The sequence below is a fragment of the Phascolarctos cinereus genome, unplaced genomic scaffold, assembly GCF_003287225.1.
Source record: "Phascolarctos cinereus isolate Bilbo 61053 unplaced genomic scaffold, phaCin_HiC Scaffold_726;HRSCAF=1367, whole genome shotgun sequence".
Taxonomy (NCBI): domain Eukaryota; kingdom Metazoa; phylum Chordata; class Mammalia; order Diprotodontia; family Phascolarctidae; genus Phascolarctos; species Phascolarctos cinereus.
In genome coordinates, this window is record NW_027556098.1 from 279,539,650 (window position 1) to 279,552,593 (window position 12,944).

Genomic DNA, 12,944 nt, shown 5'->3' on the forward strand with positions numbered 1-12,944 from the left:
CCCATTATGTACCTTGCCAAGCATACAACTCTCTGCCACTTATATCCCCAGGAAAATGGGATGTAAGGAGAGTATAATTCTTCCCTCTGGCTCTGACAAAATTGGGATATGGGCAAAGTTTGTCTTTAGGATGTCTTTCCATTTAGGATACCTTGCCCTCTTACAGTGCCCCCTTACTTTCTAGAGAAGGAAAGGTCTTATACTTTAAAGATTAATCTCCTGTTCCTCCCTGGAGTATCTGTATTTTAAAGCAGGATTAAAAGGACAAAAAGCTGTTTAGTATAAAGTAATAAATGATTAATGTTGGAATTTCAAGGGAGTATGTCACCTGGGTTTGAGACATTATCATTATAATTTGGGGGACTATTATTATAATTTTCTGTCTTCAAAAGGTATGAATACAAGTTTGGCATTGACTGTGCCCATCTCTAAATGTGTGGGTTTTAGATAATGTGGCATTTTCATTCCTTTCTAGGTCTGTCATTCTATAATGATAATAGTTTAAAATTAGAGAGCACTTCTCAAAGAGCTTTCCTCACACCTGAGTGGTAAAGAATATGAGTATTATTTAAAAATGCTTGCTTTACTAAATAGATGTAGTTAAGTGACATAGTGAACTGAGTGCTAAACTTAGAATTAAGAAGATCTGAGTTTGAATTTTGCTTCAGATACTTAAAAGCTTATGTAACCTTGATCAAGTCAGTGAATCTCTGAGAGTATCCATTTCCTTACCTGTAAAATGGGGATTAAATGAGATTGTATATATGTGTATATGTTTGTATGTGTGTTCACACACACACACACACACACATTGTGTCTATATATTTGTGTGTACATACTTTTGTAAGCACTAAAATTATATATGTGCTAATTTTTTCCTTCTTATGCCCATAATAGAGATAAGGAAACTGAGATTCACAGATGCTAAGTAATATGCCCAGAGTCACAGAGACAATATAGATTGGAATCAGAACTCAATGGAAGGCCTTCTGATTCAAAGTCCTATGTGCTTTCCACTGTACCACACTGTCTTCCATGATAATTGATGTCTAAATACCCACAAAATAGACAGCATTGAGTTATTTTAGTATGTGGGGATATCTAAATAGATTGTAGTTCATGAACATCGTGGAATAGTATTATTTTGTGAGAAATCATAAACATGATGAAATCAGAGAAGTATGGAAAGACTTTATCTGAAATAAGATGAAATAAAATAGAGTAAAGAAAAAAATACTTAATGACTACAACAGTATAAATGGAAAGAACAACCACAAAACACTGAAAATTGCATGTTGCAAAATTGTAAAGACCAAACTTCACCCCGATGAAGAAAAATGAGAAGATATGTTCGTTGACTTTTACTCAAAGGTGGGGATTTATGTGGGTGGGACATTGAATATAATATGGCATTTTCTCTATTTATTGATGAGTTTTGCTGGTTTATTTTCTCTTACTCTTAAAAATTTATTATAAAGGATAGATCTCTGGCAATGAGTAAGCAAAAAAATACAGACAGTGTGAAAACAAAAACAAATGAGTGATATACTTTAAAATAATTCAGTGGATTACTATATCTTTGAGACAGGTGTTCCTTCCACTGGTGCAGATAGCAACTTTTCTATTCCTTTTAAAAATTTTTATTAGGGCTTTCAAAAAAGAAATTAAACCATCATTATTTTAAAAAACAGGTTCTCTCTCACCAAAAAAGTGTACAGTGAAGAAAAATGCTCAAGTGAAACAAGCAGATTCAAATGCAAGGTTTATGGATTTATTCTGTGTCCATAATCCAAGTAGAGATAAGAGAATTTCAGCTTCAGTACTTTGGGACCAAGTTTTATAATTGCATTTAATCTGAATTCTGAAGTCTTCTAGCACTTTTCCCCTATTTGTATTATTTTAGTCACTATGTATATAGCGATTTATGTTATAATGCCTTCCTTTCCTGTAACGTATCAAAAGCCTTTGAGAGGGGGCATTTTGTTTAATCACATAAAATGCTTTTTCAGTATCAACAAAGAGCAAGAACAATTGGATTGTAAAGTAAGCACAACATCTTTTTTTTTCTAACTAAAATGATGACTGTATCATCCATTGTTTAATATCTCTTTTGAGACCTGCTTATTATTACCTATGAATACCTTAATTAAGGATAACCTCAAATAATTTAGAGATGACTCTGATATGTAGATGAAAGATCTATCCTTTTAAATATCATATGAAATTTTTATATAGATGAGAGAGTAGGCACACATCTATAATTCTTCTTTTTTGGTACTAACTTCTATTTTTTTTTTTGCCTCATCACTTTGATACCTTTCCCTTCTTCATATTTCCAGTGTTTTCAAGACCTCACCATCCTGACAATACTGTTGCCTTTATTATAGGTCTGTTCTGTACATACTTCTTCCAATTTGTATGCTTTTCCTGTTTTTGGACTCTTTAGTGCATCTTAGCTCCTCTGTGGGGCAACTAGGTGGTATAGTTTATAGAGCACCATGCTTGGAGTCAGGAAGGCTCATCTTTGTGAGTTCAAATCCAGCCTCAGATACTTACTAGTGGTGCAACTACGGACAAGTCACTTAACCTTGTTTGTCTCAGTTCATCATCTGTAAAATGAGCTGGAGAAGGAAATGGCAAATTACTCCAGTATCTTTGCCAATAAAACCCCAATGAGATCATGATGAGTTGGACATAGCTGAAAAACAACTGAGCAACAACAAACCTCCTCTCTAAGCACGTGTGGCACTGTGAGATTCCAGATGTGGTGGTTCCATTGTTTGTGATAAAGGAAAGAGTTTGTAATATTTATTTTAGTAAGTCTTTTCCATTTTTCTGCTCTTTGTTGCCCTTCATCCATTTTCATCCTTAAATATTCTTGGGATTTTATTGCTTTGTTGGATATCTTGTCAAACTTTGTGTAAATTGATTTTACTCTCTATTGCTTCTCCCTGCTTTATGAGTCAGTACTGTTCATAAATGGTCATTATCCTTCTTTGTAAGGTCTTACAAATGGGTTTATATTCTAAACTATGTTGCCTCTAGCAGTCATCTTTTTCCCTCTGTCAAATATGTCAGATATTTGCTGACTGAGGTATTTTCTAGGTCTTTTCATTTCCCTATATTAAAAATTCTTTTCATTTCCTTATATTGAGAATATATTGATTATCTAGTACATTATTTATAGTGTTATCTGGCTAGTCTAGAGGTGATGTGCTTCTCCATTGTAGATTGTTTTTTTTGGAAAACAGAATTAGTGCGTGACTAGGGCCAGTCTTGAAGCCTTTCATCATTATAGATAGAACGTATAAGAACTAATGCTCCGCTGGCATCATGGTTGAGAGGACATGGTTAACTCCATCCTAAAGTAAAGCATCATTGTGGCACCTAATAGAGGTTTTGGTTAATTTTCTATGATATATTTGCATCTGCCATTAGTGTTTTATATCCTTTGTCAACTTTCCATTTGGTCCTTCTAAGGTCATGACATCCCATAGTTTAGATCCATACACTATCATCAAGAAAATATTGGAGGTCAAGAAGATGGGCTACCATGGCAATTGACAACTTAAGATAATTGAAAGTAAAGTGTATTTTCCTATGTATAATCCTTTCTATACTCTTCCTTCAATTGTGGGCTCTATTATAGCCCCTGTCCAAAGATATATGCATTTGCATTATATGTATGTAATGATAGACTACCTCAATGGGAAATCTTTTTAGTTAGTATGTACTGAAGTTAAATATAGCAGCACTTTGCTATGTTCATTATATGTTTGATGTATACTGTATACTATATTTCTTGATTCAGTTTCAAGGGAAAATAGATTTTGGTAAAAAGCAATGCATCTTCATATTTGGGATAGCTGACATGTACTAACAGCTCACTTCTATGGATAGCGAAGAAGATTGAAGTGAGGAGAACTTCCCACTGTGGATTTCTGCTAAAAGGTGTTTATTAGAGGGATGAATGGACACACACATTTGGAGTTTGATGAATGTCTCAAATCATCTCCTGAAAATGTTGCTGTAAAAGCAATTTTACTTTTTTGCTTCTTTATGATCTTTTTTTATACCTGGTTTCTTGTAACTGAGAAACTGAAATTCCCAAGTTAAAAAAAAAATATCACTTACTTCCCTAAAGGTTCAAATTCAGTTTACAACTTGATACCCATAAGGCACGACTGGTTCTAAAACTTGGCAAAACAAATTTCCCCTGATTCTGATGCTTTTTCATGTCGTTACCCAGTGAGCTTTTCCAACTTACAGTTAATTCATTGAAAGTGGCTTCTCTCCTCTGGGATCAAATTTGTAGATTTGGGCCTGCTTATGGATGCATGGAGTACAGCACTATGTGCTTTTGGCGAATAGGAAAATAATGATTTGGACAATGTAACTCATATAACCCCTTGAGGACAATATAATTCATGTAAGGTATGATGATAAAAACACAGAACAAAAGATCTTAACTCTGAGCCACTGAGGTTCCTTAGAGACTTAAGTATCAATACAGAAAAAAAAATTTACACAACTCTATAAATTGATAGTGATGATGTGTGTATGCATATGTATATATGTGTGTAGACATATACATACATATGCATATACATACATCTGAATTGTTTTAAAGACTTTGTGAAAATTAATGTAAGGTGTATAATTTGCTAAAATAAATTTCTTTCTGACTCTGCACCTGGAAAATTACTCACTTGACAGAAAGTATGAGAAATATAGTCCTTTGTAGCCAGCAATTTCTACTCATTGTATAGATTTTGCAGTTTAAATCCCCAACATGGTTACCTTAAGATATCTTATCTGTTAAATGTAAATTAAGATTTCAGAACTCTGAGAATTTGTGATATGTCTTTGGTAACACATAGAGACAAATACTTTCTCTTCTAGCCACAAAACAATAAGAAAACAACAAAAAACGAGAGAGAGGAGCAATTTAGACTTTTTGTCTTCCAATGTGGGAGCAGAATGAATTATTCACAGTTCCATACATCTGAGTCTGATTTCCTTTTCAGTCTCTGTATTTCTATTTCCAACTGCTTCTGAGACATTATCATTTGAATATTTCACTGGTGTCTCAAAAACACACTTTCCTCCAAAGCTCATCTTTTTCCCTTTAGATTACTAGAGCTATCTTCCTAGTCAACAATACCCATATTCTGAGAGTTATGTTTGAATCCTCCCCATTCCTAACCTCCTGATTAACCACTAAATCCTAAAAGTCAGCCTCCATGACTCCATGATGAACAAGATGACTCTTGTTTCTGTACCCTCCTTTCTATTCCCACTGTCACCATACTAATCAAAGGAATCATTGCCTTATGTACTCATATAACACCACTGATCAAATTCCTGTGATGATATTACCCCACTACCTACTGAATGAGGTCCAAACTCCTTTAGTCTGGTTTTCAAAAGGTGTCCAGTATTGACTACAATCTATGCTTCCTGCCTTATTTCACATGACCCCAACTCATGGACTCTTTATCCTCTAAACAGACTAGTGAGCCCCTGTAAAAATTCTGTTCTCCACAAACAGAAAAAAAATGTTTCCTATTTCCATCAATTAAAGTTTTATGCATTATTCAAATGCCCAGTACAAATATTATCCATTCATCATGTTTTCTGTTATTGTTCTGGCTATCTTCTTTCCATAAATTCTCATTGCAACTGGTTTGTACTTGTCTAATGCAAGTATTATTCTCTATCATGCATTTTGATTGCAATGTTTTATCTTTCATATAGATATATAAACTTTTATTTATTTATTTTTGACTAGGCAATGGGGTTAAGTGACTTGCTCAGGGTCACACATCTAGTAAGTGTCAGTGTCTGGTCTGAGCCCACATTAGAACTCCGGTCTTCCTGACTCCAGGGCCCATGCTCTATCCACTGAACCACCTAGAGGCCCCAGTATATAAACTCTTTAGAGGTAAGAACCAGGTTTTATCTTTTAGCACCTTCTCCCCCGGCCCCCACCTAGTGTTTACAACATAGTAAGGGAAGAAAGTTTTAGCTCAGAAAGGGTATTTATATGGACAGTGTTATTTTTCTTTTGGCTCATTTAAAAGAACAATGTACACAACTGTGAAAATATGATCAAAGTTAAGAAGTTATTAAATTCCAGTGAAATGTAATGTTCAGTTAGTGGTATGCCATCAAAATTAAAGATATAAATTTCATTTCTTTTAAGAATTAATATGGGTGAGTCTCCCTCCTCTGGCTCCGGCCCATCCCCAATCAGCCTCCATCCTCACTGTGGCTGTTGGGCCACCTCCGGGGTTGGGAAGGGGCAGCTGGGCTGGAGGGTGGAGGCCCCTCGGGGATCCTGGAGACATTGGTCCGCCCCCCTCCCCCGCAGTCCCTCACTTTGGGGCCCTCGGGGCCATACTGGGGAGCCTGAGAGGCCCCTATCCCAGCTGACTCCCTCGCGTTTGTCCCCAGGCTGGTGGACCCAAGAAACACCTAAAGTGCATCACCGTCCCCAAGCGCTGGATGCTGGACAAGCTGACCAGTGTGTTTGCTCCCAGACCATCCACAGGCCCCCACAAACTGACAGAGTGCCTCCCACTCATCATCTTCCTCCACAACAGTTTTAAGCATGCCCTAATAGGGGTTGAGGTTAAGAACATCTGCACGCAGCCGTTCATTAAGATTGATGGCAAGGTCCACATGGACACAACCTACCCTGTTGGCTTCATGGATGTCATCAGCATCGAGAAGACTGGCGAGCATTTCCGTCTGGTTTATGACACCAAGGGCCTCTTTGCTGTTCATCACATCACAGCAGAGGAGGCAAAATATAACCTGTGGAAAGTGAAGACCTTTGTGGACACCAAGGTCATTTCCCATCCAGTGACCCATGATGCTTGCACCATCCACTATTGAGGCCTGCTCATCAAAGTGAACAATACCATTCAGATTGATCTAGAAACTGGCAAGATCACAGATTTCATCAAGTTTGATACTGGGAATCTGTGTATGGTGACTGGCGGACATAACTTGGGTCAAATTGCTGTGATCACCAACAGGGAGATTACATCCAGGCTCCTTCAATGCGGTCCACGTGAAGGATGCCAATGGCAACAGCTTTGCCACCAGGCTTTCCAGCATTTTCTTTATTGGCAAAGGTAACAAGCTTTGGATTCCTGTGCCCAGAGGCAAGGGCATCCACCTCACCATTGCTGAAGAGACAAGAGGTTGGCAGCCAAATAGTGCAATGGGTGAATGTTGGCACATTACCATGTGGTTTTCTCTGGACAAATGAAGACCTTACAAAGTGTGTGTGTGGGGGGGGGAGAATTAATATGAGTGGGAAATTGGCATGACAAACACTAAGGTATTTTTTGAGAAGTAGCTACTATGTCAAAATAAGATATAGCAACACTTTTTTTCCCCAAAATTCAACAAGCTTCTTTTGAGATAATTTAATTTAATAGAAAATTCATTTCTCAAATGTTTACTGAGCAATTGTATGTAATATATATGTATAAACATGTGTATGTACACATATGCCTTTAATTTAGCAACACATTGCCTTAAAGGATGCTTGAGAAATAGATTTGACCAATGGTCAATATATACATAAATGTGTAGTGTCTGTGTTGTGTGTGTGTGTGTTGGTGTGTACTTGCATATTACTGACTACTGGTCTAATCTATTTCTGAAGCTTAATTTAAGAGAATATAATATTAAATAAAAGAATTTAAGACTCAAATATCATAACTATAACAACTATATGTAGAAAGAAAAAGAGAGAGCAAGAGGGTAAGGAGAGAGGGAAGGAGGAAAAGAGGAGAGAGAGAGACAGAGACAGAGACAGAGAAACATAGAGAGAGAGTGGGAGGGAGGGAGGGAGAGAGCTGTGTGTCAAACTAGCTTGTTCATATAGACAGAGCCTAAAAGAAACCCACTGTTTCATTAATATATTGTTGGGTGTTTTTTTTTTAAATCTTTCACTAAAATAGGAATGAAAATAAAGCAGAAATAATATAGTAATTCTTTTCCTGGGAAAGCTGACATTCATTCCAAAAACATAACTTGTAGGATAACAAAATAGGATGATTTTAAACTTTCTAATATTCATAGGCTTTTCTAATGACTATTAAAAATAGTACTTTCCTCCCCATTAAGATGACTTATACTGAATCATGGTTTCACAAACTGCATTGTATGCAAGGAAAATTTATTTTATAATAATGATTTTGGATTATACTGTTAGAAACATTCTTGTCTCAGTAATAAAACAAAATAGAAATTATTGTTGAGAGAGCTATATGAAATTTTAAGGAACAGAACAATTTCTAGAATTAGAGAAATCAAAAGAGGAAAATTTCTAATTAGACCTAATAATAACAGTAATTAATAATTATATCTAATAATTATAGGAGACTTTGTGTTTTGCATTGTACTTATAGTGATGAGAAACTCAACCTCCAAGGCAACCTTCTCCATTTTTGGACAACTCTAAACATGAAGGTTTTTGTTGTTGTTGTTGTTTTTCCTCATGTGGTGCTAAAATCTGCTTTTCTCCATCTTCAACTCCTTATTCCTTGTTCTCTCTTTTGGGGTGAAGCAGAATAAATAAATGATGTCTTCAAGAACTTGAAGACAGCTATCAAGACACTTCCCCCTCACCTTCAGATCCATTTCTTCTCTTACCTGTGATAAAATAATCTATGTTTTCCTTGTTATGTTTCTCCAATCTGTTTCATTCTTTCAATGTCCTTTCTAAAATGTGCCTCAAATGGAATGTAGTACTACAGATGTATCATAAGGCTACCACAGACCTTCTTCCAGATATTGTGTTTCAATAAATGTATCCTAACATAACTTTTTATATTATGTCTTTGCATAACACCCTGGTGACTCATTAAGTTTGCTGTTCTCTAGAACTTTCTCATATGGACTAGTGCTTTTCTACTTATCTTTCCAATATATACTTTCCAATAGCATACTTTTATATAATGCCTCCTATGTGTCAGGCATCGTGCTAAATATTTTACAAATATTATCTGTTACAATCCTCTTAACAACCCTGGGAGAGAGGTACTATTGTTAACCTTATTTTAGAGTTGAGGAATCTGAGGCAAAAACAAATGAAGTGATTTGCCTAAGGTCACATAGACAATAGGCAGTATTCGAATTCAGGTTTTCCTGACTCCCAGCCCAGCACTCTATCCACTGTGCTGCCTACATGGCTCTATTTGTTCTAATGTAAGATTTTTAAAAATTTATTCTTATTAAATTGCATCTTATTAAATTCAAAATAGATTTTCCATGCAAATTATATATGCCAGTGTATTAGCTATCCCGCTCAACTTTGTGTAACCCAAAGTTGTGATTCATCTATTCATCTGATGGTGAAAAAATACCAAAGAACCAAAGATGGATTCTCAAGACACTCCACTACAGATATCAGAGAGGAAGGGAGGGAAAAAAGGAAGGAGGGAGAAACAGAGATATAGAGAGACAAAGACAGAAGATGAATATCAAGAGCAAGATAAATCATATGACCATATCAATAGACATAAAAATTATTTTGACAAAATACAAAATCTATTTCTGTTAAAAACACTAGAAACAGAATCTCTCCTTAATTGCTGTAAGTAGTAATTCTTTAAAACCAAATACTAAAATTATATGAAATAGGAATAAACTTGAAACCTTTCTAGTAAGATCAGAGTTAAGAAAGGACGTGCATTATCTCCATAACTATTTAATATAGTGCTAGAAGTATTAGCTATAACAAAAAGAAGAAAAAGAAATTAAGGGAATAATTGCCAGAACAATGGAAATACATTATTACATACTAATATGTATCTATATATATTTGTGCACTATGTGTATAAATCTACATATATGTCTTAGTTGTATGTATATACATACATATGTGCATACAGATACCTATATACATATATAAATACATATATGTGCATATCTATCTTAATTGCCTGTATGCCTGGGATACCAAACCATTTGCTGAGAAATGATACAAAGACTGTTTTTCCTATTTGAGCACTCCCCTTATTTTCCTAAATTTCTAATTTTTTTTTCTGGAGCTTTTTAGTTTCATGTAATAAAAATGATTGATTATCTCATGTAATTGTTCCTGTCCCTTGTTTAGTGGAACAGGTGCTAAAGAATTGAATTAGAGTCAGGAATACTTGCCAAGTCCTGCTTCAGACACATACTAGCTGTGTGACCCTGGATAAGTCACTTACATTCTGCCTCAATTTCCTTATCTGTAAAATGTGAATAATAGCGCCTACCTCAAAGAGTTGTTATGAGGATCAAATGCATTAACATATGTAATGTGCTTTGTAAAATTTGAAGGGCCATATATATTGATTATTATTATTCACTAATATTAATACATTAACCTATGGTTATAAAAGGTATATTATTTTTTATATTATATATATATTATATATTATATATTATATATTTTTACATTAGTGTCATGTATCAATTTTGAATTTATTATGGATGTTGTGGAATACATGATTTTAAGATGTTAGTCTAAGCCTTATATTTTCCAGAATGCTTTCTAGTTTTCCTAATAGTTTTCTTTTTAAAATTAAATAGGTAATCCTTCCTAAGTAATTTGTGGTTTCTAATTTTTTGAACACTGTGTTATTGGGTGCTCTTGTTTCTGATTCTCCCTTTTTTAGTGTATTCCTGTGGTCTATTTCACTATTTTAAAACTAATAACAGGTGGTGCTAGGTGCTCCTTTATAACATAATTTGTCAGTAGGTACTATTCCCCCTTTTCCCCTACCTTTGAAAAAATATTCCCCTTGACATTTTAGATCTTTTGCTTCTCCAAATGAATTTTATTGTTATTTTGTCAGGTTTTGCATAGCCATCTCTTTGATAGCTTGATTGGTATAGCAAAACATTAAGTTGACTTTGAGTAGTATTGCCATTTTAAAAAATTATTATGGGGATGACCCAGCTACAAGAACTGCATAGTCCTCCAGATTTAAATTATTCTTTATTTCTTTAAGGAATATTTTGCATCTAAATCTATACAAGTATTTTGTATACTTTGGTAGACTGATCTCCAAATATTTTGTGCATTTTTACTTATTTTCAATGGGATTTCTGTTTATGTAATAACTTCTTGGATTTTGTCATTATCACATGTAATGGGGTTTTGCAAGGCTCAGATAGCCCAAGACAGATGGATACATATAAGAGATGGTAGGGACCTGAATCCAATAGAGAAAAATCTTCATTCACTTACCACGTAGACGGGAGCATCCTTGCACTAGCTGTGTAGATGAGACAAGCTGAAGCTTTAAAACTACAAGATTGCTGCAGTCTTTATAGCTGCAAATATTGGGGTGGGGAGGGAAGGTGAAGATCCTTTTTACCTGAAGCATGGGCACTACACACTAATCTGGAGGTAGGGAGAGGGCCACCTTTTCCCCACACTGACCAATCACCACTTTAGTGCCTCTGGTCCCCCAAAACGGGCTTTGAGTTTTGATCTGTTTCATTTGTCCTTTTTGGGTGAAGGCATTAAGTGGTGGAGTCTTTGGACCTGAAAGCTCCAGCTGTGGCAACCTTGGAACAAGCACTCCCGGCTAGATGTTGCAAAGAGCCCATCAAGGAAGCCAGGGTGCAAGGGCACAAGCCTGGGGGAAGAGTGGACTTACATGGAACTTGTAGGTACTATACTAAGTAGGAAACAAAACAAACTGTCAACCTCATTCCTCTCCCCAGAGAATGAGGTAGTATAAAGAAGAATTATTTCCATCCGCATGGTATTTTTTAGGGAAATGTAAGCATGCTCTTCTTATACTTTTGAAATAAATATTCCTTTACAAAACCTAACCTAACTAAATGAAACAGGTTCTAGGGATCCCTACAATTGAAAGGAGAATACACTCAGTGGGCACTTGAACTACTGTCAGAGACTAGGTACCACCTAAGCCTTTAAGTAACCAGAGAACCCTGGGAGAGAGGTCACAAACAATGTATCTGGGTTTCAAGCAATAGGATTTACATTTTAGCCTTCAACTTTGCTAAAACTATCATATAATTGATACTTCTGATGATTCCCTATGACTTTATAAATATATCATGTTGTTAGCAGATTTGTCTCTTCTTTTACTACTTTTATACTTTTATTTTCTTTCTCTTACTATTGCTAATATTCTAGAATTATATTGAATAACATAAGGATAAGGAGGAATCCTTCTTAATTCTTTTACTTATTGGTGGAGTTTGAGTGTATTCCCATTGCATATGATACTTTCCTTTGGTTTTATAGAGACACTTTTTTATAACATTAAGTGGTCCCTCTATTCCTATATGAAGAGTGGGTAACCTGCAGCCTCAAGGCCACATGTGAACCTTTAGTTCCTCAAGGGCTGGCCCTTTGACTGAATCCAAATGTCACAGGACAAATCTGCTTAATGAAAGGATTTATTCTGTAAAAATTGGACTCAGTCAAAAGGCCACACGCAAAGACCTGTAAGGCCACCTCAAAGCCATAGGTTCCCACCCCGGGGCCTATACTTAATAGGTTCCCCCCCCCCATAAAAATGAGTATTGTACTTAGACAAAGGCTGCAGCTGTTGAGATATCTTGTGGGTTTTGGTAATTAATTTTTGTATACTTATTGCTTTCATACTATTGAACTACCTTTGCATTTTTGATATGTTCAAATTACTTGGAATTAATGATTTTTAATGAAATATTGTAGTTTACTTGATGGGGATTTTGTTTTAAGAATGAATCAATATCCTTTAATAGCGTTTGTTTATTGCTTTTCTGTACTTAACCTTTCGTTGGGTTAGGTATCAGGGCTATGTTTGGCTCATAAAAGTAATCTGGTAGAGTGCTTTCTTTCTCAACATTTGAAAGAAATTTGAATAGTATTGGTACTACAATTTTCTTTAAAAGTTTGACAGAATTCTCTT

At 35.4% G+C, this 12,944-nt stretch overlaps 1 long non-coding RNA gene and 1 pseudogene across 1 annotated transcript in view; one reads left to right on the plus strand and one right to left on the minus strand.

Moving 5' to 3' along the window:
• The window catches only part of LOC144454458 (uncharacterized), a 51,989-nt gene that overhangs the window by 21,339 nt on the left and 17,706 nt on the right, over positions 1 to 12,944 (minus strand). The gene's annotated exons all lie outside the window — the stretch shown is intronic.
• Positions 6,476 to 7,285, plus strand: LOC110218059 (small ribosomal subunit protein eS4, X isoform-like; annotated as a pseudogene).